This window comes from Ovis aries, chromosome 18 (assembly GCF_016772045.2).
Source record: "Ovis aries strain OAR_USU_Benz2616 breed Rambouillet chromosome 18, ARS-UI_Ramb_v3.0, whole genome shotgun sequence".
Taxonomy (NCBI): Eukaryota; Metazoa; Chordata; class Mammalia; order Artiodactyla; family Bovidae; genus Ovis; species Ovis aries.
This window is the reverse complement of record NC_056071.1, coordinates 34,566,812-34,593,314: the sequence shown is the minus strand read 5'-3', so window position 1 is coordinate 34,593,314 and position 26,503 is coordinate 34,566,812. Positions and strand designations below refer to the sequence as shown.

The window sequence follows — 26,503 nt, the reverse complement described above, 5'->3', positions numbered from 1 at the left end:
TAAAAGCAGTTTTACAAGAGTGCTGCTTTTGTAAATTTGGAATGGTTATGCTTTATAGGATAGGAAAATAACATTAAGAACCACTGTGTCATTTTAAACAATATGATATGGATTGTTATATTTCATTTTTTTAATCAAATAGTATGACTTACTAGTTATATTTCTGTGTATGTTGAGTATGGGTGTATCTATAGACATTTATATGGCAAGAATTAGACTCTTAGTCCTTAGAAAGTCTTAATCTTATAAAACATAGTATCTTTTGTTTTAGGTGACTTTAACATATGTGTCATAACTTAAATGATATTTGTGTACATCTCTAAACCTATAGATTCTCAATGAAATCAGATAAAAGCCTCTCTGGGCCACAGTTTGTTTACTTGTAAAATGAGGTGGGTGGAAAATGTTATTTTCTAGAGACCATTTCCTTAAGTGTTTTCTGTTCCACTAAATAGTAGAATTCAGTGTATTCAAAATTGTACCTTACGTTATATAACCAAGATATTTTGGTTCAAGTGATTTTGTTCTAGTTAGAATATTATTTGTACTAATTAAATACCAAGTGGTGCTATTTTAGAATCAAATAGGAGGTCTAATTTCCTACAAGATTTTCGACTGTCTCTAATTTTATAGTGGAGTTACTCCTAATGTTTTGGAATAAAATATTTTAAATACAGCCTGATTTTCATCAGGAAGCATCAAGTATATTAGGAAAAGCTAAACTTGATTTACATTCAGAGAATAATGTACTTAAATATTGCCACTAAACTAACTTTTTAAGGAGATTTTAACCCTTACTTGCATACACTTAATACTTCACTCAGTAGTCAAAACATTAAAAAAGTAAACATCAGTATTTTTAAAAAATATAGTTTTAGACATAATATACTTGTGTTTTTCTGGCAAGAGTGTATTTTATCAGTATGTGAAATATTTGATTTGCTATAATTGGTTCCTTTGCATTTTCTACATGCAGTGTAAGTATTAATCCTATTCACTGAAGTACTCATACTTGACAGGATAGACCATATGTTTTATATATATATATATATATATTATTTTAATGTTTTAGTGAAAAAGTATGAACTATACCTGTGGTGCATATTTGAATAAATATTTTTCAGGTATACAGGATATTTAATTGTTATATTTTATATATTCTGTGGCTGATGAAATTTAATTAAATTCATATAAAACATATACTTGAATATACTCCCAGTGTATGGTATTTGGAAAAAAGGAATTATATGGAAATTTTCATTTTTATTTAATATGCTTGTGTACTATTTGAATTTAATGAACATGTACTGCTTGTGCAATCAAAAATAATGTTGGTGTTTTAAGTTCAGTTGTACATTTGAAACATTAGTTTATATAGAAATTATTCTCATTGTATAAGGTATCTTATAGATGCCTAATATCTCTAACTTTTTATTTTCCAAAGGGGAGCTTATTATCATATTCTGAATTGTGGTCAGGCATATTAATCTATATTCTCTTCATAATTTCAGAATTCAGAAATAAATACTAAATCGAGTAGTTAATCTTAATGAAACCTTTATTTTTTCATCCTCCATTATAATTTTCTATTTGAAATAGGAAAAATGAATCAAATTCATAGATAGTAGGAAGTTCTAAATAATTAGATGTGCTTAGACCTCCAGCAGTAATGTTTTGGCAATATCTAGTTTTCAATTAGAGATTTTAAAAAGAAATATTAAGACTAGCTGAAGAAATAAGTGAAATTGGTGAGAAAATAAGCTATGCAGAAGTATACTTTGAGTGTGGATTTTAACTTAAACTAATTTTTTAAAACACACGTTTTAAAATAGTTTCAATACATATTTTAGTTTCTCAGATACTCTCCTCAGTTTTACAAAGTACATACACTATATTTTGGATTAGAGATATTTTTAGATCCATCCCAAACATATTTTTAAAAAGTTATTTGACTTACCAAACTTTTGTGATACTATAGGGAGATAAAAAACTTTCAAATGTTTTATTGTGAACAATGGGGAGATGATTTTGTAATTTAACATTAGGTGAACAGTTCTTTTTATTCTAAATGGTTTAAATTTGTGTTACTTCATTTAATAAACTTTTGTATTCATACATTATTTTCTGTCATCCAAAATATAATTATGTTTCTAGAAAACTACATGCAGTTTGAATGTACATATTTTAGAAATAAATGAGAAAAGATCTTTTCCCCAGATAACCTCTGGCAAATAAATGGAGATAAAATCCTCATAGAATGACCTCAAGCTTTGCTATATCTTATTTTATATAAATTCCTGCCCATTTTATGAATTCTGTAGGTATTTATCAGTATAAATTGAATTGGTTGACAATTTTAAATGTTTAAGTTTGCTTGAAGAACTATTTATGCCACAGGTTTTAATGCAGAATTTAATAAGCCTCTTGTTTTAAAAAAACTTTAACTCTGAAATTTCAATGTGTTGTGGGTAAAATTTGTGGTGTGTATATGTGTATGCATGTTTGTGTGTGTGTATCCATGTATTTCTAATGTATTTTCTGAAGTGTGGTTGGAATACTGATCACCACTTTGTATCTATTTATTCAAGTGTAACTTGCTTAAGAAATTTAAGGGATTTTTTTCACCGCACCCCCCCCGCCCCAGCCTGTTAATTGAAAATCATTACACCTACCTCACAGGGTTGTTGTGAGGAAAAAACAAGCATGTGAAAGAGTTCTTAGTGTATGCTAGACAAGCAGTATATGAAAAATGAATGTTACTAAAACCTTTCAGTGGCCTCCATTGTCTTTAGATAAAATCCAAGTTCCCTGTCCAGGCATGTGAACTGGCTCAACTTTATTTCTTCCTGCACGTATTGTTTGCTTGATTGATTGATCCTGAACTTCTTATAATTCCCAGAATATGCCATTCTTTCCTTGTGCCTTTGCCTGCCTGCAGCATTCTTTCCAGCCACTCACATACCCCTTTATCCTATGCTCCCATCAGCTATGTAATTCAACCTAATCCTGTGGACATAACTTTAATTTCTCCTTAACTGAGGTGTTTCCTACTTCTTCATCCTTTATACTTTCATTGTATTAGCCTTGTATGTGATCCTGTAGGCTTTGCTTCTTCCTGTTGTAGCAGTTATTATGTGTAAGGTAATACGTGTACTTGTCTGTTTCCTCTGTGTGGCTTCTCTGTTAGCTCAGTTGGTAAAGAATCTGCCTGCAGTGCAGGAGACCTAGGTTTGATCCCTGGGTCAGGAAGACCTCTTGGATAAGGAAGTGGCAGCCCATTCCAGTTTTCTTGTCTGGGAAATCCCAAGGACAGAGGAGCCTGGCCGGCTACAGTCCACGGGGTCTCAGAGAGTTGGATGTGACTGAGTGACTAACCCTTTCACTTCTGTAAACTCATGAAGGTGGAATTTGCCTTTAACTTCTTTTCCCCAGTACTTACGAGTTTCTGCAACTCAGAACATGAGTGAACATTTTATAAATAGATGTGGGTTCTCCCTAAAGAAATTCACAGTATATATATGCTTAGATGATTGTATGCCTTAAAAAATAACTTAAAATCATCTATATTTATAGATTTCAGACTTCACAATTATCAAATCAAAATTTGGACCTTATAATCAGACTACTTTGCCCACCATTTGCCATTCTCTATGGGTTTCTTAAAAGAGATGAACTCATCAGGGTACAAGCAGAAAGTTACTTTATTCTTTTCTGTCACTGAATATAAAATCTGAACTCTGAATATTATTTTTTCCATGTCTTAATGCTTTTCAAGAACCTATCTTTGTTCTGCCATGCTTTTGCTTTTCTTCCTTTCTCTTCCTCTTGCATTTCTCTCTTCTTTTTTTAAAATTTTTCTCCTTTATTCCTTCTTTTCTCACTCTCTGACATTGCAAAGTAGTCTTAATTTTCAGGCAATAAAAAAAACAGGCTAAGAAGTTAAAATTCCAAAATCTCATCCTATGTAAAATTTCTCCCTTACATCAATCTTACTCAAAGCAGGCTTAAAAACATGAGTGGGGAAGGGGAACAGGACGTGTCAACTAGTAGACTTACTTTTCTATTTTTTAGTTTTATTAAATATTAAAATTTTTTACAATGTTGTATTGGTTTCTGCCATACGACAATGCAAATCAGCCATAATTATACCTATATTCCATCCCCTCCCCAGATCCCATCCCTCTAGGTCATCACAGAGCACCACACTGGGCTCCCTGTGCTACACAGCAATTTCTCAGTTCAGTTCAGTTCAGTTCAGTCGCTCAGTCGTGTCCGACTCTTTGCGACCCCATGAATTGCAGCACACCAGGCCTTCCTGTCCATCACCAACTCTCCGAGTTCACTCAAACTCACATCCATCGAGTCGGTAATGCCATCTAGCCATCTCATCCTCTGTCGTCCCCTTTTCCTCCTGCCCCCAATCCCTCCCAGCATCAGAGTCTTTTCCAATGAGTCAACTCTTTGCATGAGGTGGCCAAAGTACTGGAGTTTCAGCTTTAGCGTCATTCCCTCCAAAGAACACCCAGGGCTGATCTCCTTTAGGATGGACTGGTTGGATCTCCTTGCAGTCTAAGGGACTCTCAAGAGTTTTCTCCAACGCCACAGTTCAAAAGCATCAGTTCTCCGACGCTCAGCTCTCTTCACAGTCCCACTCACATCCATACATGACTACTGGAAAAACCATAGCCTTGACTAGACAGACCTTTGTTGGCAAAGTCATATCTCTGCTTTTGAATATGCTATCTAGGTTGGTCATAACTTTCCTTCCAAGGAGAAAGCGTCTTTTAATTTCATGGCTGTAATCACCATCTGCAGTGATTTTGGAGACCCCAAAAAATAAAGTCTGACACTGTTTCCACTGTTTCCCCATCTATTTGCCATGAAGTGATGGGACCAGATGCCATAATCTTTGTTTTCTGAATGTTGAGCTTTAAGCCAGCTTTTTCACTATCCTCTCTCACTTTCATCAAGAGGCTTTTTAGTTCCTCTTCACTTTCTGCCATAAGGGTGGTGTCATCTGCAGATATCTGTGCATATCTGAGGTTATTAATATTTCTCCCGGCAATCTTGATTCCAGCTTGCGCTTCTTCCAGCCCAGCGTTTCTCATGATGTATTCTGCATGTAAGTTTTCAGTAGCTCTCAATTTCTTTTTTCTTATTTTTCCTCCCTACTCACTGTTGCAGGTCCTGGGTCTTCCAACATTTGAACATCAGAAATAGAGAATTACTAATTGGTAGTAAAGGTATGTTGGAAATCTGAATGGGATCTTTCTCTTGTTTTGAGTGGTTTATCAAGGATTCCTGCTGCCTAAGGATAACCAGTTAGGATTTGATACTTTGTCTTTGTTTGACTACCTTCCTTAGTCTCTGACTTTCTGGTCTGCCTCTAGCCTCTACTTCTGGTGTTATCATGTTCCTTTTGTAGTCCTTTGGGTAGACTTTCTTTAAAAATGGCTCAGGACTAGTTTCTTTCCCAGTATCCTATTTGTCCTATGGGAAAATGTTTCTTAAGTCCATAAACTCTGGAATGGAACTCTGGGCCATTTCTGAGGTGGTAGCCCGGAGTGAAATCATCTTGCCCCCTTGCCTTTTGATTTTGTTTCAGTCCTAATTCCAGTTCCTGTTCCATTCATTAAGTGTTGTGTATTCTAAAGGGCACAGTGCAAAATCTGAGTGAATCATAGTTCTGTTTCTTCCTCAAACAATTTATAAACTCCCCTTCTCCAGTAGATGCTTCTGTTTTTTTATGTGTATGATAGACTGAAGGATACATGAGCAGTTTATGGCCCCAGTCTTTCCAAGTGTTGCACAGAGGATACGTCACCACAGCTCTTGTACTTGGAACCTGTTGTTCTCAGCTTTGGATCCTTAGCTGAAAGTGAAAACACAGGAAAACTCACATTTTAACATCCTTTTAAATCACTTACACTGAGGCCCTTGTGGGCAGCTGGCATATCTATGAATGTTCATCCATGTCTGTTGTTCCATGCCTTGTCTTAAGCTATTTTGTGACTTTGGGGTATTCTTTTTACCTTTTCCTTCTGGTGGAATCTTACCTGGTCTTCGATGCCCAATTTAGGTGAAGTCTTTATTGCTCTTGGCCATTAGAATAAGTGCTTTTCTCTACTGTGTTCTTTGCTCTCACTAGTGCTTTGTTTATGACATTATTGTATTGCCTATAAAAATATCTATCTTCCTACTAGATTGTGAGCATTTTTGAGACAGCCACTGACTTATTTCTTGGTGAATCTCTTACTTCCTTTCTATAATATATTCAATGTATTATTTGCTGAATTTATGAATCTCTTCTGAACATTGAGATCAGCGTTTATAATACTATTGTTGAGTAATTCATATTAATATTTTTATTTATTAATTTATATCCTTGATCCAAAAATATTTGAGGGTGCAAGAATTATTTTTTATGCCTCTACTGTTTTTTAAGCTAGTGGTGTTGCCTTTTATTCACTCTTAGGCAAGTGCATTTTAGAGTTAGTTCTGTTTTGGCTCAGTTGATCTTCTTCCAGTTTCCTTGCATTTCTTTTTTTTTTTTTTTTGATGTAAGTCCAATTCAGAACAAGAAATTTAACACACTTCTAAAGAAATCTAATGTTCAATATTATTTCCTTGCATTTCTTTATTTTTCTTTCTTGTTTTATTACAGTTGATGGGGTCAGTGGTGATCAAATAAGGATAACCAAGTAATCCAAGTAGGTTCAGATTGAAAGAAAATTCTTTCTTTCTATTATAGGATTTTCTTTTCTTATTTTAAATTCTTCAAGTTTTCAAATCGTATCACAGAATAGGGTCAAAAATGGTGAAAAATCAAACTATCAGTCTCCAAGAGCTTTGGTTACAAGAGTAGTATGCCTATAACAGAAAATTAAATTGAAGCTACATTTGTTGAGAGTAAAGTGCTATTTCAGTCATACTTTAATGGATTATTATTTTGAGTGATTACCATACAAAAGTTGACTTAAACAGTTTGAGATGTAGAATTGAATTTCTGCTGTTCCTAACCATAATAATTTAATGTGATCTTTATTGCTGAAATTTAGCCAAAAGTAGGATTCTTTAATATGTATGGTCAGGTACATATTATTATCATATGGTCAGGTGATAATTAGAGAAGTGAGAAATCAAAATGGCATTGTAAGTACATATAATTGAAAAATTCCTTTTATGTTTAAAAACATTTTTTTCCTAGAAACTCACAAATAAGTGTAGATAGTATACTAAAAACTAAAAGAGAAAAAAAAAAGTGTTCTCTTCAGATCATCAGAATTTGAGAGAAGTTAAATCAATTATCAATAAAATATCAGGAATTTTTTTTCATTTACGCATTGCTATTATATATGGATTATCTCATTGAAAATTTCAAAGATTTTTACCTTATTTACTAACTTTCACCAATATAACTGATGACACTTTAACTCTTAATTTCTGACTTTTATCAGTTAACACTTCCTAGCCTAGGAATCTTGGAGAATGGACAATCTAACCTTTATGTTAGCTGAAATGGTAAATATAACAAATCTCAGAATCAGTTGAATTTCAAGCAGTATTGATGCAAGAAATTGTAGTACACGTGTGATTACTTGTATGAAATCATATTTCTTTTACTAATAAACTTGTGTATTTGTACTTCATAAGAAGGAACAAACTATAAAATATGACCAATTGTGTCTTAGTTTTAGGTACCAAGAAGCTTTTCCTGCTGCTTTACTCTTTTCCCAACCATTGAAGTAATTTAAACATTCTACTTAACAAAATTATTAAAATTATTTTGTATTTTTTACTTAGCTGAGGTGAATATTGCTGTATGAAGGAAGTTTGATATTAGAAAGAACAAATTTCCGTTTTTGTAAGTTTTTGTGAACACACTTGGGAAAAGTAAAATTTAGGGAAATTTTTAGGAAGCATCTGGTGTATATAGCCACCAGTCATCAAATAGGAAAATCAATACTTAAAAATATAGTTTTTTGAAATATACTATCTAAAACATACTTTAAAAAAATTTTCTCATTTTGGTTTATTTTCCGTATTAAGTGCCTCTATTTTTTAATTGTGATATTGTATAGGACTTTAATATAGAAACCCTGTTTTAGTGGGCCAAGTAAAATGTTAAAAATTGAAAAATAATGAACTCTAAAACTCATTAGAAAGTTACCTCATTATTTTATCCCTAATCTCAGATGGTGATCTAATCTAATACATAATACCTTACTCATGTTATGGCTGTAAATACAAATAATAAGGAAATTGGCCATTAATTGATAGTTACTTTTTATGTTTCTTTTTTGAAATTTTGACTCCATATTTTCCTATAGTGTGCAGCTTATGACATATTCAGCATGTCTGAAACCAAACCAAATCTTTAGTTCTCCATTATCAATTCTGCCTCCTGACCTCAATCATTCTTGTTATGCTTCACAGTAAACCTATGATCCAGGGTCAAAATATTACTGCCCTCCTCTCCTTTGATTTGAATATCATCCTGCTGCTGCTGCTGCTAAGTCACTTCAGTCGTGTCCGACTCTGTGCGACCCCATAGATGGCAGCCCACCAGGCTCCGCTGTCCCTGGGATTCTCCAGGCAAGAACACTGGAGTGGGTTGCCATTTCCTTCTCCAATGCATGAAAGTAAAACGTAAAAGTGAAGTCACTGAGTCGTGTCCAACTCTCAACGACCCCATGGACTGCAGCCTACCAGGCTCCTCCATCTACGGGATTTTCCAGGCAAGAGTGCTGGAGTGGGGTGCCATTGCCTTCTCTGGAATATCATCCTACTTATTTCCAAATTCTCATTATTTGTTTTTAAGGTAGCTTGAATCAATATACTTCATTCTATATTTATTGATTAAACTCCAGTTCATTAATTACCACTTACTAAGATTTGTTTGCTAGTTTTATCTTTCTATTATGTTTTCTTTGAGAGTAGAAGCCACATACTATTCACATTTGTGATTTCCATAGAGAATATTCTCAGTAAATTCTTTCTGAACTCACTCAATTTATTGTGAGATGGTTGATTCTTGATTTATAACTCTTAAAAATGTTGAACGGATTGCTGAAACATAGGTCAGTCCCACATTTCAAATCAGTCACACATTATTCCAACTAGGTGAAATTCCTTCCTATTAGTGTTAACAGTACCAGGAATGTACCTTAAATGAATTCTAAACAATAATCTAGAAAGAACACTTGACTTGGTACTAATTGTTTGTGTGTTCATTCACTTCAGTCGTTTCCGACTCCGCGACCCTGTGGACTGTAGCCCTCCAGGCTCCTCTGTCTAGGAGATTTTCCAGGCAAGAATGCTGGAGTGGGTTGCCATGCCCTCCTCCCGGTCTTCCTAACCCAGGGATGGAACCTGCGTCTCCTGCATTGCAGGCAGATTCTTTACCCTGAGCCACTGAAGAAATCCCCTGGTACTAATTATGTGAAAACAAATTTCCCTGGCCATATGTTAATATATGTGCTAGTTTGTAAACTCCTGTTACAGCCTATATACAGAATTGCTTTTTTTTCTTTGATCCCATTTTAAAAATAAAGAGTCACGTGCAATTTGAGAAAATATTTTTAGTGGAAAGCAACTAATACGTTAGTTCTCTTCTTACATTATTCCCTTTTTTTGACATATGTAATGTCATTTTACATTAGTCCTTCTTTTAGACATACGTAATACAAATGGGGAGCAATCTTCTTTTGAAATCTTACAAAAGTCAACTCAATTCTCAGTTCCACTGTGGATCTGATTTATTCTAGTAAAATGCAGTGGCCTCCTAAGAAGAGTGATATCCAAGAACATGTGTGGATTGCTTCCATATGCCTTTTCAGCCTGTTTCCACATCACCTGTGGACATCTACATGCCAAATGTGAAGCTCCTGCCAGATTTGTGATGAAATCAAATGAAGTAACTCAGGACTATTCTAGGCAGATGAACAATCACATACGTATAGAAAACAAAACCAAAAAAGCAGCCTTGTCCTAAGTACCAGGAAATTGAGTCAGTAAAGGAAAACTGAATTGGAAGATTTTAATAGGAAAAAAGTAGAAATAATTTCACTTCATATTTTTCAGTGAAGGCTTTGTAGAAAGTCCATTGTTCTCTAGGAGGCAATTGAATGTTCCCTTTTTCTGTATTTAAATTGAGAATATTTTCACTATTTTGGCAGCCATTATTTATCTTGGTCATTGATAATATTCATTTTTTAGATTATAATGTATAGTCATTTCTAATTTTTCATTTGTGACATTTTTTAGATAAAAGGCATTTTTAGAACTTCAAAAATTATTTTTGTGCTTCCTGTAGAGAGCTTTATAGATAGCTCATTTTTTCCCCCTTTGCTTTTTCTTCTTATAGTCTTTGAAGATAATCACTGGTTTATGAAAGTTTTTGTTATGAAGGTACTATCGTTTCAGGTTAGATTGAATTTGAATTATGGTTTTTTTCTGGGTTTTTAGAGTATCATAAAAATTTTCAAATGAATGTTAGTATTATGTAGAAATAAGATGACCTCTTAAATGTATTATCTTAAAAATATTCTATTCAGTCTATAGTATTGAATATTTTGATTAATATAATCCTCTTTGCTCATTCTTTTCCTCTTTCTTTTAGTAGTATGTGTGTATATCTACATATGTCTGTTATCTTTCTACATACAAACATGTATATACATGAGCTCTTAATTTTATAAATTTGCTTTTAATATTTCAGTTTCTCAGTTATTTCTTTGAATATGATAAATTTTCAAATCAGATTAATTTTTCGGCTTATATTAAAATAAGATTTGAAGTTTATATATGTTTCATAATCTATTTCCAGTTTCACCCATATTTTTATTAACATTGATATATGTAGTGGCTCAAGTGGTAAAGAATCTGCCTGAAATACAGAAGACCCAGTTTTGATCCCTGGGTCTGGAAGATTCTCTGGAGATAGAAATGGCAATACCCTATAGTATTCTTGCCTGGAGAATCCCATGAGCAGAGGAGTCTGGTGGGCTACAGTCCATGGGGACTCAAAGAGTTGGACATGACTGAGCAACTAACACTGTATCCTTATTTATGCACGCACATGTTGCTTTTATATCCTACATATTTTATGATACCTGTTGATGGTTTGTGTGTAACTTACTGGGACTTCCCCGGTGTCTCAGTGGTAAAGAATCCACCTGCAATGCAGGAGTCACAGGAGACATGGGTTCAATCCCTGGGTCGGGAAGATCCCCTGGAGGTAGGCATGGCAACCCACTGCAGTATTCTTGCCTGAAGAATCCCGTGGACAGAGGGGCCTGGTGGGCTACAGTCCATAGTGTCGCAAAGAGTTGGACACGACTGAAGCCACTGAGCACACACGTACGTGTCACTTAGTAAGCCTAATATAACTAATATTCTGTTATTTATATAATATTCTGTAGCTCTAGTGGCAAAGAACCTGCCTGCCAAAGCAGGAAACATAGAGATATGGGTTTGATCCCTGGGTTTGGAAGATCCCCTGGAGAAGGAAATGGCAACCCACTCTAGTATTCTTGCCTGAAGAATCCTATGGACAGAAGAGCCTGGCAGGCTGCAGTCCACAGGGTCGCCAAGAGTTGGACACGACTGAAGCAACTTAGCACACACAAAGCACATACAATATTCTCGTCTCATCTTCATTCATTTATTCGATAAATGTTTATTTTGTAGTCCTGTTCTCTTGACACTATCCTGTATGCTGGGAATACATAAAGTCTTTGCTCCCATGGAGCGTATATTCTTCTAAGTAAAGTAGAAGACATGTAACTCCAAATAAATACATAATTTCAAATAGGCATAAATACTATGAAGAAGGGCTTCCTGAGTGGCTCAGTGTGTAAAGAACCCGCCTGCCAATGTAGGAGATGTAAGAAACATGGGTTCAATCTGTAGGTCAGAAAAATCTCCTGGAGGAAGGCATGGCAACCCACTCCAGTATTCTTGCCTGGAGAATCCCACGGACTGAGGAGCCTGGCGGGCTACAGTCCATGGAGGCTGCAAAAATTTGGACATGACTGAAACGACGTACTCTGAAGGAACTAAGTGCATGTGATAAAAAGTGTTGAGCGGGAATATACTTTACCTAGGATAGCAAGAGGAGACCTCTTCAAAGAAGGGATATTTATTTATTTTTAATTAGAGGCTAATTACTTTATAATATTGTAAAGTAATTAAAATATTACTAATATTAATATTAATATAATATCAATTAATTGTAATATTGTGGGTTTTGCCATACAGTGACATGAATCAGCCAGGGGTGTACATGTGTTCCCCATCCTGAACCCCCCTCCCACCTCCCTCCGCATCCCATCCCTCTGGGTCATCCCCGTGCACCAGCCTTGAGCACCCTGCCTCATGCATCAAACCTGGACTGGTGATCTGTTTCACATATGATAATATACATGTTTCAATGCTATTCTCTCAAATCATCCCACCCTCGCCTTCTCCCACAGAGTCCAAAAGTCTCTTCTTTACAGCTGTGTCTCTTATACTATCTCGAATATAGGGTCATTGTTACCATCTTTCTAAATTCCATATATATGCATTAACATACTGTATTGGTGTTTTTCCTTCTGACTTACTTCACTCTGTATAATAGGCTCCAGTTTTATCCACCTCATTAGAACTGATTCAAATGCATTCTTTTTAATGGCTGAATAATATTCCATTGTGTATATGTACCACAGCTTGCTTATCCATTCGTCTGCAATGGACATCTAGGTTGCTTCCATGTCCTGGCTATTATAAACAGTGCTGCGATGAACATTGGGGTACATGTGTCTCTTTCAATTCTGATTTCTTCAGTGTGTATGCCCAGCAGTGGGATTGCTGGGTTATATGACAGTTTTATTTTCAGTTTTTTTTAAAGGAATCTCCATACTGTTCTCCGTAGTGGCTGTACTAAAAGAAGGGATATTTAAATTGAGCTCTCAGCTGGTAAAGAATCCACCTGCAATGCAGGAGACCCTGGTTCGATTCCTGGGTCAGGAAGATCCCCTGGAGAAGGGATAGGCTACCCAGTCCAGTATTCTTGGGCTTCCCTGGTAGCTCAGATGGTAAAGAATTTGCCTGCAGTGCTGGGGTCCTGGGTTTGATGCCTCGGTTGGAAAGATCTAGAGAAGGGAATGGTACCACTCTAGTATTCTGGCCTGGAGAATTCCTTGTACTGTATAGTCCATGGGGTTGGGGTCACAAAGAGTCAAACATGACCAAGTGACTTTCACTAAATAATTAGGAGGAAGAAAATCACATTCTAGATATCAGGATTAGCAAGGACAGAAATCTTTGGATCTGAATGTGTTTTGGCAGGTTCAGAGCACAGAGACAAATGCTGTGTGTGTTGAACATTGTTAGAGGCAAAAGGTGATTATGACTCAGGAGCCAGCTCACATGGGCCACTGTAATGAGAATTTCTTTATAGTTAAAATGTGAATATAAAATGTGAATGTGTTATGATGATTAGCACTGAGGAAATCACCTGCTGTATAGAAGATTAACAAGGGAAGGGACGAGGGGCTAGAAAGAAGTAATTTTTAGGAAGTTATTGCAGTAGTCTCTGAACTTATGGTGGCTTAAGGCTGTTTGCTGTAGAAATGACGTTTTAGAGGAGCACTGTTAGAATCTGTGAATGGATTAGAAATAGTGTAATCAACAGTATCTGGAGAAGGCAATGGCACCCCACTCCAGTACTCCTGCCTGGAAAATCCCATGGGTGGAGGAGCCTGGTAGGCTGCAGTCCATGGGGTTGCTAAGAGTCGGACATGACTGAGCGACTTCACTTTCACTTTTCACTTTCATGCATTGGAGAAGGAAATGGCAACCCACTCCAGTGTTGTTGCCTGGAGAATCCCAGGGACGGGGGAGCCTGGTGGGCTGTCATCTATGGGGTCGCACAGAGTTGGACACGACTGAAGTGACTTAGCAGCAGCAGCAGCAGTAGCAGCAATCAACAGTATCAGACATAAATATTAAATATTCTGTGAAATTGTAATTTAATGGACACACACTTTTCCATGACAGAAATGTACCATAATTTATTTAGACTACATCTCTATTTTTGATTACTCAGTGTTTCTCCCCTTGTTTTTGCTAGCATAAATAACAATCTTGTTGTTTTCTCACCTCACTGCCATTGTATATTAAAAATGATTAAAAGGTAAATAATTGTATGTTGCTATTTTAATTTGCTTAATTTTGATTACTAGTGAGATTGACATTTTAATGTATGTATTGATTTATCAGTTGTATTTTTTCAGTTGTGAATTGTTTCTAGCCTTGTTTGTTTTGGGATGTTAATATCTTTCTTATTGTTTTAAAACACTGTGTTAACTTCCTGTAATGATTTAAAGGTCCCAACATGATTTATCCTTGATATTTCTTGATTACATTGTGTTTCAGTTTCCCTGCTACCCTTTATGTTCAAGACACTTAAGCCACTTCTCAAACAGGCTAATCTTTGTCTTGCCTCATGGCCTTTGCACTTGTGGTTATCCATTTTCTGGATCCCTCTTCCTCAGATCTTTATGCGGTTGGCTGTGTCTCATCATTCATGTTTTAGCTCAGATGTCAGCTCCTTAGAGGAACTGTTCTCAGCTTTCTAATGTAGCTTCCCTCTTGCCCCTTTTGTATACCATCGCGTTATTGCCTCTGGGTTTTTTGTTTGTGTGTTTCCACAATCTTTTATGGTCTTTGTAACATTTATCACTGTCTGAAGTTATTCATTACTTATTGCCTGTTCTTTTCAATGAGAATGAAAGAACAATGAGGGCAGGTACCTACTCTGATTTGCTTACTGCTATACCCTCAGGGATAGAATATTGTCAGACCAAATTAGTATATTTGTTAAATGGATAATGTAAGGATATCAGCCTTTTGTGTCTTTCCCTTTTGTCAGTTGTCTTCTTCGTTTATGGCATATTTTTCTAAAGAATTTTATATTTTCATGGAGACGCATCAGTGAAGCATTTTTCTTTTTTAAAAAAGCATTTATTTAGTTGGCTGCACCAGGACTTAGGTGTGGCATGAGAGATCTTCAGTCTTCTTTGCAGCATGTGGGATCTTTAGCCGTGGCATGCAAACTTGTAGCTCTGGCATGTGGGATCTAGTTCCTGGACCAGGGGTCAAACCCAGGCCCCCTGTATGGGGAGAGCTGAATCTTAGCCATTGGACCACTAGGGAAGTTCCAATGAAGCATTTTTCCTATAGGACATGTTCATTACTTTTAGAAGAAAAGGAAAAGCTTTTTCATCTTGAGCTCTTCCATTTTCCTGTATTCTGATATGTTTCTGAATATAAAACTGTTATTTATTTTTATGAATTAAGGAACAGTTTAAAGATAAAAATAGTTCTTATAAATGTATGTGCTTTCTTCTAGTCTCAATACACATTTATTTATAAAACAGAGACCATACTGTATAGAGAGCTTTTTATCATTTTTCAGTTGATATTGTACCATGTGCATATCTAGATGATCTATATTCTCAATTTTTCACAAATATCTTTTTAATGTCTACAGAATATCCCATCTTAGGCATTTGTTATATTTAATAAGTCCTATATTGTATACCTGTTTTTTTTTAAATATAGACATAGTTCATATTATTGTGTTTAAGTCTTGTGTTCACACAAAAATCAAAATTATGATTGTTCCGTTATGATAAACTACTGAACATAGAGTAGTGAATCATGGGAGTATGTATGATATTTTAAGGTATTTGAATGTGTTGTGCTCAGTTGTGTCCAGCTCTTTGCAACCCCTATGGACTATGGCCCACCAGGCTCCTCTGTCCGTGGGATTCTCCAGGCAAGAATACTGGAATGGGTTGCCATTTCCTTCTCCAAAGATATTTGAATATTCACTGCTAAATTATACCTCAGGAAATTGAAATCGTGTCACAGCCCTAATATTAATTTATGCCTTGTCTGTTTCTCATGGTATTTTCCAGTTCCCCATAACTGTGTGCTCTTAAAACCTTGGCTCATCTCTTTCCTTCTGTGCCCTCCCTCTAAAGCGTATAAAAGGATTATCATATTATTGTAGTATGGTCACCTCTATCAACCTTTCCTTTATCCTTCATGTCTGTGTTTAAGTAACTTTTCTCCTACTGAGGTTGTATATATGCTAACTTATGGTTTAATCTAAATTTTGACTGTTCCAACTCTTATTTATATCAAATTTATTTTAAAGTATTTTGTGGGAAAAGTTCTCACTGTATTTTCTTTAGTTTCGCCAGTGATATTATTTTAGAGTAATGGTATTTTCTAATTTCATGCTAAATTTTTATATATTCCAAGGTTTGAGGAGAAAGGTTTTTTATTCTAGTTCATTGTTACATTAATTCTTGTTTTATGTAATATTGATTTACAACATTTCTTTATTTTGCATTATCTACTAGAATAATAATTATCTGATTTTGCTATCTCTTATTTTTAAAACTATCCTGGTTTTTATTACGATTGTTTTTTCATGAACTTAGAATCATTTTGCCAAGTAGCCTTCTCAAATATACCATTCTTGTTTTTTATTTTAGTGAAATTTTGCTAAAATTGTTATATTATTTATATAAGGTATTATAATGTCTAGAATTACATATATGAGGTCAGATCAGTTTTCTTTTCTGTCTTAGCAAAGTTGTTTTTTTTTTTTTTTTTCTGTTAAGACGTCCAGTACATTTCATTTAAAGTCATTCCTAGATGTTTATTTAAGGTCATTTCTAGTTGCTTTTTCAGATGTTTTTTCATTTATATATTTAAGTGATTATTTTAGTTCTTGGTTTTCTGTGGTCACTAGAACAATTACCACAAATTTTATGTCTTAAAACAGCACAGGTTCATTTATTCTCTTACAGTTCTGGGGGCCAGAAGTCCAAAGTAAATTTCACTGGGCTAAGTCAGAATATTAACAGGACTGGTTCCTATGGAGGCTGTAGAGGGGAACCCCTTTCCTTCCCTTTTCTAATTTCTGGAGACTGTGTGCTTTCCTCTTTGAATCAAGCCAACATCTTGCTTCTGTCATCACATCTTCATCCTCCTTTGATATATCTCTTCTTACGAGAACCCTTTATTATATTTGAGGACCATCTAGGTAATCTAGGATACTCAGCTCATCTCAAGATCTTTAATAACATATGCAGTTTTAGAAGGACATTTGTAGTTCTAGAGGTTACAGTGTGGGTACTGTTCAGGAGGCTATTATTCTATCATATATAAGAAAATTCTTGATTTTCTGTACTATTTTACTTTTGCCTATATTATTCAACAACTATGTGTAGCATAGTTATATTTAGTTTATTTCCTAGATAGTCATAAAACTGATAAGTAATCAGAACTTTTTCTGTGTTTTATAGTGGTAACTTTATACCTCTTGTTTCTACTTTTGCCTTATTACTACTTTTAGTTTTTAATGCAGATGCCCCAAATATTTTCATTTTATTTATCATATTTGCTCATGGTTTAGGATAGGTATTCTTTTGTAATCCTGGGAAGTGATTTGTTCATGATTTCCTCTCATCCCCTACTCATTTGACATATTTGTGTTATATTTATTTACAACCCAATATTAATCCTCATTTGTATTTTGGATTAAATTCTATTTGACCATGGTATATCAGTTTTTCAATACATTGCTGGACTAACTTACCAGTCCTTTATTTATGATTTTTGAAATATTAACATTAGTAAATATGTTTCATTTTTTGTGTATTATTCTTGTGTCTAGCTTCCTTTTCCATTTGAGATATCAGAGATATGCTAGCTAAGAAAATGAATTTATAGGTATTCTATTTTTTTCTTTAGGCTGAAATAGTTATTATAGCTTGATAATTGCCTCTTCATTTTAAGTTTGAAAGACTACACAAACAATCTGCACTCAAAGTTTATTTGAATATAGTTTGACAGATTTTTAAATTTCTTTGGTTAATTAATTTTTGAATCAGTTTTGAAAATTTACATTGTCACAGGCAAGTTTTCCTTTCCATGAAGATTTTAAAGAAACATTGTTCCATACTTATTATGTCTTAAGCATTATGCTAGGTGTACTGTACATACAAAAATAAAGAATATAGGATTCTTAGTCTTAATGAGCATATGGTACTAAAAAGAAAGTTCATTTCGCTAGAAGCAAGACAGAAGAAATAGGCAAGAAGAAATTAACAGTCAAGCAGAACTTCTGATAAGTATTTCATCATTAATCATGAATATAGGCAGCAGAAACCAAGGCATAAAAATGGAATATGGGCAGATTTGAGAGACTTTTAAGTAGAAAATTATAGCTAGAATTTAGGTCTGGCCAGGAAGAAATAATGTATAGATATTAGAAGCTGTGGGGAGAGAAATGACAACCCACTGCAGTGTTCTTGCCTAGAGAATCCCATGGACAGAGGAATCTGGAAGACTGTGGTCCATAGGATCGCAGAGAGTCAGATACTGCTGAAGTGACTTAGCATATTAGAAGCTGTTGTAGATGTTCTAGATGTTCTTGAAGTTGCTCTTGAATTTGTACTTTTCCTGTAGACATCGGTAGACTGTTAGTGATGTTAATTGTAGATTTATCATCACCAGATTTGTATTTTTAAAAGATTAGTCAGATGGTAGCATGGAGGACTTTACTGAAGGCAGTTAGAAACAGGTTGGTCATTGCATTAATACAAAAGAAACGTAAGTGCCTCCTAAACTAGAGATACAAGTAGAAATTAAAAAGAAGAAAGGAATATAGATGAAAATATGCTAATAAAGTAGAATCACCAAAGACTTGTTCACTGGTTGAATGCATTGGATTGGCCACGAAGTTTGTTCAGGTTTCCTATATTCTGTTACAGAAGCCCAAATGGACTTTCTCACCAACCCAATAGTAGCTGAGAGAAAAGTTAAGACAACTCCCAGCTTTTGTCAAGTGTATTTGAGGTTGAAATGTTCTCCTTAACTTTATTTCATAATAATAAGCTCTGATTTCATTTGAAATGCTTTAGTATATTCTAGATAGGTTATCATTAATGTGAAAGGCTAGAATAGGCAAATAAATATCCAAATGATAGTTTGTTTGTTAGAAACCAAGGTTGTCTACTACAGTATGTACCTGGTAGTTATCCAAAGATTTCTGAACCATATAGCATGAATGGTGATCTAAAAGACCATACTTTATTTAGTAATATTTTTAAATCTTTAGTGGAAAAGTGAAATTAAAATTAATTAAAAATTAATTAATTAAAAAATTAACCTGGAAGTTTAAACATCTTGTTTGAAATCTGAAGAAATTATCAGCAAATATATATCAAGCACATAAGATGTATGGATATCAAAATGAAATATCTTCTGCTCTCAAAAGATCTGAAAGTCCTGTAAGATGTTTTATAAGGGTGATTTCAAAGTATCTGTTCAGTTGCCTTGCACACGTGAGTTATGTAAGCCCATGTAAGTACCATCACATGGGCCACACATATTTTCCTCATGCCAAAAATTTCATACTAATACTTCCCTGGACTGCCAAGTAATACTTGCCGGACCATCCCCCCAACCCCCAATGTTCCTTCTTCATTCTCTCTTGCCACTGACAATCACTGCTCTGTTTTTCTATTACAGTGGAATCAATTAGACTTTTTAGAGTTTTATTTAAATGGAATCATAAAATATGTAGCCAAGTGTCTGGGCTTCTTTTGCCCTGTATAATATTTTCATCCTTGTTGTTGCATGTATAAGTAATTACTTTGCATTGTTGAGGAGTGGTCATTATCTAAAAATATAGTTGTTTTTTTTTAAATTCATTCACCTTGACAGATGCTTAAATTGTTCTCAGATTTTGAAAGGAATAAGATGGCTGTGAACATCCAAGCTCAAGTCTATCAGCAGATATATGTTTCATTTCTCATGACTAAACACTTAGGAATAGAATATCTAGATCAGATGGAATATTAAACTTTGTAAAAAACTGGCAGACTATTTTTCCACCAATGCATTAGCATTATAGTTGGTCTACATCTTTACCAGTACTTGGTGATATCAATCTTTTAAAATTTTAGCCATTGTAATTTGTGTGTAGTTCATCTCGTTGTCGTTTTAACTTGAGTATTCCTAATGGGTTTTCTTGTGCTTATTGACCATTGCTGTGTTTTCTTTTGTGAACTATCTTCACATCTTTTGCTAATTTGTATTGGGTTGTGTGCTTTCTTCTTTTTAAGTTATAGCAGTTCTTTTTGCATATTCTGGATACAAGTCCTTTGTCAGATGTTCTTCCATGTTATGGATTGCCTTTTTATTTACCTATTTGTGTCCTTTAAAGAGCAGAAAATTTTAATTTTTAAAAAGTCCAATTAATAAATGTTTTATTTTATGTTTTTTGCTTTTTGTGTCTTAAGTAACTTCTGCAAATGTCTAGTTTTATACTGTTTTATCTCCTAGCAGTTAGGTTTATGATGCATCTTGAGTTGATTGTTGACTATGGTGTGAAACAAATCTGATCAGTAAGCATATTTAATTAAGAGAAGTCTAAAAGAGAGATCTTTTTTTGGAATTAAAGATAGATTTGGTATTTGTTTATGTAAGAAATCATTTCTAGCTTCTATACCCATACAAAATTTGAACAGCTCCTTTGTAAATTAATGAATTTCCTGCTAGTGGTGGTATTTAATAAAAATTGGTAACATTTGCAAATGAATTTGTACATATAAATATCATGGTACTTGTCAGGCATAAAATATTAGTAAATATGGTTGAATTTTATGGTTATTGCTAATGCTGTTGTTTAGAGAAGGCAATGGCACCCCACTCCAGTACTCTTGCCTGGAAACTCTCATGGGCGGAGGAGCCTGGTGGGCTGCAGTCCATGGGGTCACTAAGAGTCAGACACGACTGAGCAACTTCACTTTCACTTTCATGCACTGGAGAAGGAAATGGCAATCCACTCCAGTGTTCTTGCCTAGAGAATCCCAGGGATGGGGGAGCTTGGTGGGCTGCCATCTATGGGGTCGCACAGAGTCGGACACAACTGAAGTGACTTAGCAGTAGCAGTAGCAATGTTGTTGTTATATTCAGAGTTCTTGCTGTGAAGAAGTTTGGAGAGGATGATATTTAGATGAAATACTTCTGGATCCTATTATATATTCCACATAGTGGTATATTTTTAAGTTGATTGTTTTTTTCTGCCTACCCCTCTTGCCCCCAGTAGAGAGCTTGTTAATGGGTACCAACATGTAAATTATAGGAAGCAATGTTTAAAAAAATTTTTTAATGGTCTCCTTTAATTGCATGGGTAATTCATGAAATTTTTTTTGAAAAACTTTTTTGAAATGATGTACATATTGCTTGCCTTAAAATCAGTTTACTAGACATGTTATCCTAACATATATGAAACTTGTAAATTACCAATAAACTCAACATTTTAGCAAAATTAGTGTTAATGTTAAAGTATATTAAATATTAAAAATTATATATAGTTCTAAGGACTTTTTATCACTATTTAACCAGTTGCTCTTATGAAATAAAAACAAAGCAGACTCATGAACTACATCCAAAAAAATGTTTTTTGTTTTTTTGGTTTGAGCTAAGCTTTTTTTTTTTTTGCATTACACAGCATGAGAAAATAGTAAACTTTTCTCTGTATATTAGACTTGTGTTTGTTTTGTTTTGGTTTTAAGTAATCCGTGTCTGTGTAAATATTTCATTCTTTAAGACAATGAATTTTCTTTTCCTTTTAATCTTTCTTTTTTATAAAATATAAATAAAGATGTCATATGGAAATATTTATTGAAAAACCTGTTAAGTGAAAGTAGGCATATTAGAGCAGAAATTGGCAAACTTTTTCTGTAATGGGTTGGAAGCTAACATTTTAGGCTTTGCAGACCTAGAAGTAAAATCAGGGATATTATATAGATATTATACAACAAAACAGAAAACATTTCCACAATTTTTTGTTGACAGAATTCAGTCTAAGACAATACTACTAGTAATAACACCAGTGGCACTGCAGAACAACATAGAGATCTAAAGAAAAGAATTTTGGGGAAAAGAAGGAAAGAATATTTTCCTTATTTAGGGTTCAAAGTCTGCATTCCTATCAAATCAGTTGTAAATTTCCACCTGTAAATGCTAATCTTGAATGAGATTTTACATATTTCATTCTTGAAAATGAAATCTCTTCACACAGATAGATTGTGCCAAATACTGATGTTAATCTAGGTGCATATGATAATTTGGGGGCGTATCTATTTTTTCTGAGGCATTTATAGAATTTTAATACATTATTCCCTTAAAATTTGCTTTTAGCATGTCATTATATTACATTAATCATCGCCAACGGAAAATTAGGTGGAAGCTCCTCAAATGTACAGTTAATTAGACTTTGAAATACAGATCCCTTTTTTGTACTGCATTGAAGTACGAAGTGTTGCAGAAACTGTAGTTTAAACTCAGAAAACACACCTGCTGCCAATGTATGTGGGGTTGAGTTCTCACTTCTCATTTTAATTGTTGGTAACATGGGAAATACATACTTGTGATTCAGAAGCTTAGTTGTTGTATAAATGGCTTGACTGCAGTTTAAGTTTTGCATATAAGTATTGTTTTGCCCTGTATCTTGAACTGAATTCATTACAAACATTTCAAGTCTGCAGCAAAAACTAATTTTCAAAGCGATTTGATGTCAATAACAGTGGTTGAAAGTCACAGACGTTGTTCTCATTCAGAAAAAATTCCATCCTGGCTGGAGTTCAATAAATCACAATAAACTTTATCACTGCTAAATTATTGAACTGTTATGTGGTAGGGCAAATCAGAATGTTCATCTTTTATTTCTGATAAAAATTTGTAGAATTGGCAATGATGAAGTCTATCAGAGTGAATAAAGTTTTACTCTTGAAGCTACTGGTTCAATAACACATGATAGATTCAGATATATTCTACGAGGTATTTGCTGATTTAATAATACAATGACTAATCATAGGTTTTCAGTGCCTTAATATCTTTACAAGCTTTGTAAATCTGTGCTACTGTTTCTTTTGGTCTTTCACACATATTTTTACCACTATCTGAGGTAAATCATCTAAGCAGATTGTACTGCAAGTTATCAATTCATGATTTCACAACTTTTTTGAAAATATTCTTGCTTGTAGTTTTTCACACAACTGTTAGTAGAAGCTTATCCATCAATACCACATTACTTCCTTGAATAAACAACAACTGGCATTAACTCCTTGGTTAAAAGTTGGCTTTCTCTGGACAAGTTTTAATTTACTCATCATTGTGAAATGCTTTTCTTTGACTAACAAACGAGCTGCACAGAAGCTTACTTTGGTGGCAGCTGCATTTCATTTTTGTCTTTTCAAATAAGACATTTCAGGTTTTTCTGACCATTTCCTTCTTGCGTGATGGGAATATTGTGATGCATATTTAATCTGGTAGTTTTCTTTTGGCCCAGCTATGATGTTATTGCTTAATAATAATACAGTGCTTCCTGTCAAATATAGGACCTTTTTCAATTAATTGTACCAAAACAGCCAACATGAACTAGCAGTCATAGGTCATCTTCTGGAATAATAATAATGTCCCAAAATACCAAGTAAGTTCTTCAGTATGTACTTGGGACACTTTTTCTTCCCATGTAAAATGTGAAGAAATCAATGAAGTGAAAATATTTTCTTTGGTTTTGCATATATGGTAGAGCCAAGAAGACACCTAAGAACATAACTCAAGTAATCATTCCACAAAAGGTGAAAATTTGAATGTTAGAGGAAGTATTTTAAAAACCCATAAAGTAAGGAAGCATTATAAATGTTTTACACTGTAGAAGGGGGTATTACAAACTGAAGAGTACATTAGTAATTATTTTATCAAAAGTATTTTACCCCAAATGTCATTAACTACAGTTAGTTGCATGTGCCTTTGAAAGCATAATGCAAAAATAACAACAAAAAATCATTTAACGTACACATTTTAGGAGAGAAAAAGTATTTGTGTGAATTATCACATACTTGATTTCAAAGTAACACATTCAAATTCTGAGGACTAAGACCAGCTTAATTTTGTTAAAAGTTTCAACTCTTACGAAAATACATCTGTCTGGTGCTATGTAATGAGAAAAACATCTGTCTGTTTTACATTAACAATTATTGTACTTTTATTACCAGCCAACTTATTTTTTGTTGAATGTCTCAGCTGCAAACAATAAAACAGATGTGACCAATTCCTACAGGAGTTTTTTTCTATAGTCAACAAATAACTTTGCTAACTTTTCTTCTATTTCCTATATAAAAAGGAAGTTTCTTTAGGCATTCGGTATCTTATTTAAAGATTCAAATGACCCATTACTATATTGACAATGAAGAAAAGGAAAACAAGATTCAGGAAAGGATGGATGACAGTCTTTTTAAAACATTTCTGTCTTATCACACCCTAAATGATTATGACTTCATATAACAGTAACAGGTCTGAAAGTTATTTGTGAAGTTATGAGAAAATGAAATCACATTCTCCCATTTTATTATCACTCTTTCTTATACTAAGTCCACATGTCCTCCTTCTCACACTTCCTTAACTGTTTGCATTTATCAGTAAATGAATGGTTAATTAGCAGTCACCTGGGATAGCTAATTCATGAAATTGTGTGTTTCATAGACGCCAACACAAGTCAATAATGGGAATGGCAGCTAATTTGTGAAACTGTCTCATAGACACCAACACATGTCAATAATGGGAAAGTATATTCAAAGCAAGGAGATTTATTGTTAAAAAATATAGTTCCATGGCTTCCATGTGAGTAATTTTGTATTTTTATTACTGGATTAACATGCACTAGGCAGCTTCCGATATTGCAGTGATCTAAAGCCTGCTCTCTTGAGATCCTTGTAATATGATCCTCTTAACGAGTCTCTCAGCCTTCTTAACTTCTAAATCTGCCTCCCTTGTTTCTCTAGCCTTTTTGTCTTTACTCTTATTCTGCTCTCTATTCTATAGAGAAAAATGTTAATATATTTCTTTGAGGAAAGGGGTACTGGCTCAGGATTCATTTGAATATGGTAGTATTATAAACACATACTTTATTTGAGATTCCTTAACCTGAGATTCTGAGATCCAAAGTGTTACTCAGTTCAGTTCAGTTCAGTCGCTCAGTCATGTCCGACTCTTTGTGACCCCATGGATTGCAGTACACCAGGATTAAAGAAGTTTAAATTTTAAGACAAGGTTCTTTTCGTCTGGAAGTTTTAGTTTGCATTAAGTTATATATTGAAAATATTAAACAGTTTTTCCTTTTCTTGTTGTTTGTCTTTTAAGTTAAAGTTCAGTTTTTAAAAACTGCTTGCTGTATAATTATTTACCCAGTGGAAATCCTCATAATATGCTAACATGCAAGATTAATGTCTTTTGAGAGTATTAATTGAGAAATCAACCCAAGTACACTCAGTAAAAACTCAAATTTGAGAGATGTTAAATATGAGATTGTATTTTTAACTCTGCAAATTGGGTGGGGTTATTGATGACTAACATGGTTCTGTTTTTCATCAGTTACTAAATTCCAAAAGTATAACAACTTTGGATCAGTTGCTTTTGTATTCAGACACTCTTACAGTTTCAAACTGGTGTTGCTTAGAAACCTGTATAAACACTTAATGTCTTCTCCAAAGGAAGAAATTTTAAAAAATCTTGGCATAATTTTTAAGTGAGATAATTGTAAAACTAGACCCAAAATACGTATATTTATTTAAAAGCTCTGGAACTGTTTAGGAAATTCTTAAAGAAATGAAAAAGTATTTAAATTTGTTATATTTATAATATTAGAAATAGTATATACATACATATGTGCTTACTCACTTGGTTTACTGACAGATGAACCATGTAAAGGGTTGCTCTTACATTCCTTTGTATTGCGCTACATTGTATCTGAAACTAATATTGGATGGTGAAATTGTATGTTTATGATTTACCCTGAATTTAGAATACAGGCGAACAGAACTAAAAAATAACTTGTCATTTTTGCATGGGTGCGTGTTCAGTCGTGTCCAACTCTTTGTGACCCTGTGGACTGTAGCCCACCAGGCTCCTTTATCCATGGAATTTTTCAGGCAAGAATACTGGAGTGGGTTGCCATTTCCTCCTCCAGGAAATCTTTTGGACCCAGGGATCGAACCCTCAGTGCATGAAAAAGGGACTTGTGTTCACTGGGTAGTCATGAGCTGTGGTCCTTACTCCAGAAAAAATACTCACTAAATTTGTTACATTTTCAGTGATTCTGGGGCCTGGCAGTGCAGTAATTAGATGATCAAGTCCCAGTCTCTGTGGACATTAACACTATGGCTACAGATTGTACAGGATGCACACTTCCTGTTCATTAGGTACGTGGAAGCCTATGGGAAAGGACCCTTTGAGGATGACCATCAATAGAATCAACAAGCTGATCAGACTTGCACTGCCCAGGTAAGTCACCATAGCCACCTAGGTACACCATTGTCCACAGTCAAAAAAAAAAAAAAAAAAGTCTAGTGATTCTAGCACATCA

General features: G+C 34.3%; 1 protein-coding gene across 7 annotated transcripts in view; it reads left to right on the top strand.

Annotated features, from left to right (window-relative positions):
* The window catches only part of NOVA1 (NOVA alternative splicing regulator 1), a 173,603-nt gene that overhangs the window by 53,517 nt on the left and 93,583 nt on the right, over positions 1 to 26,503 (top strand). The window lies entirely within an intron of this gene.